Raw genomic sequence first — 5,144 nt, forward strand, 5'->3', positions numbered from 1 at the left:
CCCCTTCTAGGTGTTCCTAGGCCATTGATACCTAACAAGTGGAAATTTAGGGAGACGAACAAGACCTGAGATGTTGAGAGGGACAACGATGGCGGGGATTCATCAACTAAGTCTTGAGGGTGAGTCTAGGTGAGACGAGTCCCTTGTACTCCTAGATGAGGTATTCTATTGGATCAGATAGTTCTCACAGTACAAACTAGATGATCTCTAACAACCCCTCTTTGCAATCATGATCGATGAGAGGGATGTCCAGAAAGTGTTTCATATGACACTATCCTAAAATGGACAATTCTTTGGAACAAATCGATCATATATCCTTGCGAGGAATAGTTTGGTGCATTCAAATCGGCTGGTTATGGGACATGTACTCTCGGTTATTTTCGAATAGTTCATTGGGAGGTTATTGGTGTAAGGATGGATGAAATAAACATAGCATTCATACATTGAGCATCTGGATATTAATCCTCATGGTTTGAGTTATATGTCATTCATCATTTGCATTTATGTGTGTGATATATACTGTGAACATTATGCATGTCTATTTGGATGTAATGTTCTATGTAATTCCACACCGTCAATGAGTAATATTTACTAGATGTCTTACTCCCTCTGTTTTCTATTTGACTTTTATTCGCATTTGTTCAAATGGATCGTTCGGTCAAGATTCGGAGTTACCGCTTTTCAATGTCCGACGAGGGACATGGAGTAGTGATGGTCATAGATACACCTACACAGACCGTTGTGCCTTAGAGATAGAGATGGTGTGTGATGGATCTTCCATGCGCTCTCCCTACCATCACGAGGAGCTGGAGGCTTCCTTTACTCTGCCACCTCGTAGGTCGGCACCTGTTGTGCCGTCGATCCAGTCTGTAACCCCTCAGGGGCCCTGTGCTGCAGGGCCTTCCAGGAGGCGACAAACATGGGATGAGGCGATCGGTTCCCCAGTATGGAGGAGAGCAGTCCGTCGGACGATGCCAGACCTCCAGGCGGATGTAAGGGTGGTGACTCCCTCACAGCATCCGTCCTATGTTCCAGAGGAGGAGATGGCGGTGGAGGAAGGGGTGCCAACAGCTGAAGAGGATGATTGTGTGGACTTGATTAACATTGAGGACTCCATTGAAGTTGTTAACCTCTCCTCCGACTCAGAGATAGAGGAGGACCCAAGCGAGTGTTCCAGCACACCCACAGACGTTGGGGCTAGCCGCTAGGAGTTGTATCCATTTCTATTTTGCTTTTTGATTAGGGTACTTGTGTAGGGTATTTATTTTGTGAGTAGTTTTATTTGGGCGACGATTAGGATTTCGCCTTGTACTTTGTACCAACATTTCTAATATTAATAATGAAGTATTATTCAAAGTTTTATTGAGTTATTTATGGTTACCATTAAGTAATAATTTTTTATTTTCCTCATTGTATGTTACTTAAAGTGATATTCTGAAAATGAAACGAATATAAGGAAATAAATTTTATATGGCTTCATTATTCAAAACAAAAAAAAATTACCCACTTTTGAGCAAGATTGTTGGATTAATTTTCGAGGCATTACGCCATTAGTGGAGACTTTTGAGTGTGAAATCAAAAAAAAATCATAAGTCCCCATAGAAGGAATTTTGATAAAAAATCACAAGTCCCACATAGGATGGAGGAGGAACTTAGAAAAAACCCAGGCTATAAATAGAGGCCTCACCCATTCATTTTTTCTTGTCCTAGGTTGAGCACATTCCTCGACTTCATCTTTCTCCCTCTTTTTTATCTACCGAATCATTTTCGATTAACTTCTCCCTCTTTCTTTCTATGGTACTAGACTTGGCACATACAGCCAAATTGTGGGAATTTCGAGAACTAAAATTGGTAGTCAGATTGTGGGAATTTCGAGAACTAACATTGATAGTCAGATTGTGGGAATATAGAATTGGCACGGGTAACCATAATATGGGCATTTCGAGAATATGCACTTGTAGCTATATTGTGCGCGTATATGAAATCGATTCTTACAATTCAGTAAGAATTCGAAAATAGAGAACTTGATTGTTTTATGTGGGGGTTAGCATGATTGATAGTTTATTTGCACATATTGGACAATATCATAAAATCTCTTAAAGAGAGCGACCTAGTCGTTACTCAAAATGCCTCCATAATGAGGGAAAAACATGAAAATTAAGAATGAGAGATTTTCTTAGCTAGATAAAAACAGGTAAATAAAATTATATCATAATTACACACTTAGTATATTAGTATAGAGGATTAAAAATTCAGATTTGAATTTTTAAGAGTTCAATGATTTATGCGGTGCTACCTGATATAATTTTCAAAATTTAATGATAAAATATTATTCTTGAACTCCACTGATATTATAAATTAATAATAATTAATAAATCAATAATAAACCAAACTATGAATTACAAAAACTTGAAAGACCATCGCTGCCAATTGACATTGCTTTCAAATATCACTCGTTAATGTTTACGAAATCTGAATACTTTTCTGTAATATTACCAATATGTAAAAAGAAAACTTCAGGACATTCACTCTCTTCTTTACAAAAGCTAAATAGTTTTATGTACTAATAATATATAATTATTTTTCCTTTATCCATTTTTTTAACTTTTATTTACTTATTATAAAAATTATGAAAAAAAGCAATTGTAGTAAAGTAATTTAAAAATATTTCATTTTTAAAGATATTATTTCTTTTATTTATTATTATTATTATTTAATTATCTCATGCAGATTTTCAATAACATTATTTCTCCAATAATTTGTATTATATTTGTAACATACATTAGTGGGAATAGTGGTTAGAAATAATATATATTATTATTTAATTACTACTATTTTCTGATATAAAACTTTTCCTAAGAAAAATATATTCCCGTTTTTAATGCCTTCTCTTTGTCATGGAATAAATTATGAATATTTCATTCTCACATTGTAATTTTCTAATTGTACTCATGTGTCATTCCATTAACTATAAATATTACTTTTATTTAATTATTAATATTCTCGGGTATAAAACATTCCTAAAGAAAATATATTCTCATATTTCAATGATTTCTTAATTATATGGAATAGCTTGGGAATGTTTCATTCTAATATCATAATTTTTCAATTACACCCACGTTTCATTCTATTAACTTTCAAATAATTTATATTATTAATTAATTACAATAATTCATGGGTGTAAAACTTTGTTAAGGAAAATATATTCTCCTATTTCAGTGCTTTTTTATTCCCATGAAATTGCTTGAGAAAATTTCATTTTCACATTGTAACTTTCTAATTGTACTCATGTTTCATTATAGGTTTTCTTTTTATTTGGATTTACATATTATATATGAAGTGTCAACATACGTTATAATGAATAAATAAATATTTCTGTTAATAAAGTTATATGTTTTGTCAATAATATTCTTGAATATGTAGAGATGTTATATTAATTCTTCCATTCTCTTGATTCCTCCTCCTCTTGAGGTTATTATAAGTAACTAAAAGACATTTTTTATACTAAATACTCATTAGATAAGTAATTAAATAGCAATTATTTTTTATTTTGTAGTTGTATTCAAGTATCATTTACCGTAAATATATGGTCTTACTTATATCACATCATAAAAATGTTAATCTTACTTTCTCAACTATATAATTATAATGATAAATAGAATAATAGTTTTTAATTAGAATACATGTGTTTTGACTTTTGATCATTATACTATCTATTTTCAAGAATATACATCATAAATAAATATAGTTTCAAGTTATTCTCATGAATGTTAACAAATATTCTCAAGAAATACAAATACCAACCAAACATATAATTTAATATACCGATGATTGACATTCCTAGATATAGCATTCAACGAAACCAAACTTTGTTTTGTGGTTTAGTTTATTTCAGTGCCACTAGTTTCATATTTTAAATTAGAACAACTTACACCCCGAACAATAAGAATGTTGTTTGCATGCACGAAAGTGCATATCAAGATGGTAATACAAAGACATGAAAGTGCAAACTGTCAAGGATAGCATTAGCAATGTTTTGCATCTGTTTTGATGAAGACAAGGTTCTATTAAAGCTTGAAGATGGCTCAACAATCAACATGCCTAGTGCTCATTTGGTCATATCTAAACTAGGATATAAAATAGAGTCATTATTCTAAGTAGTCTGGGATGTGTGTCGTAGTAACTGAGTATATGTGAGGTGAACCTAGGTGCAAGTCTCTCAAGCCATCATAATTGTCATATCATATCCATGAGACATATCATCTAGTTAATTGTATGTTCATGCATTAATCATACATGCTATATGTGCATATTAGGCATAATATAATTGATAGAACATGTATAGAAGTTGGAAATAACATATGAGAAGTTTATCTTTTGAATCATGTATTTTAATATACGAGTTAATCGATTAACGTGGTGACTTAATCGATTAACTCAACTATTTTTCTATTAAATTAGTGTTTCTGTTACAACTGTTTTCTGTTTCATTCTATTACATTGGTTAATCGATTAACGGGTAGTCGTAATCGATTAACAGGTATTTTATTTGTTATAACTGATATTTGTATTAACTGTTTGCAACGAATTCAACTGTAAAAACTGCCTAATATAAATAGAGGCAACTTCCCGAAAACTGTACCATTGCATTCCATTGTATAGGACTGGTTTTAGAGAGCATATTTCATTTTGTATTCTGTTTTTGCAAGAAAGTTGCATTATGTGAGAAGAGAGTTATTATGCTGAATTGATTTCTGTTTTGCATATTGTTTTTCATATTCATATGCTCATTCTTATCTTGCTCACATGTTCATGTATTACTTGTAAAGATTGCTAGAGAGATATATTGATTCCTTTTTTTTTTGATTAACTCACATGTTCTTGATGGCTTGAGTGATTAGTGAGTGGATTAATCTTAAGGTCTTTTACTTGTAATATTTCAAGCATTATTGTGCTTATAATACCTTGTTGTTTTAATCTATTTTCTGTGTATTTTGGATTGATCTCTTGGTCTCGTACCACCACAGAGATTGGGATTTTTCACTGAGAATAGGAGGTCTTGATTTGAGAACAAGAATCTTGGATGTGGCTATTTCGTGAGAAAGGTTTTCTTAGACAATAGGTAGAGTCAAAACAAGAGTTTA

Source organism: Lupinus angustifolius, chromosome LG03 (genome assembly GCF_001865875.1).
Source record: "Lupinus angustifolius cultivar Tanjil chromosome LG03, LupAngTanjil_v1.0, whole genome shotgun sequence".
Lineage (NCBI taxonomy): Eukaryota > Viridiplantae > Streptophyta > Magnoliopsida > Fabales > Fabaceae > Lupinus > Lupinus angustifolius.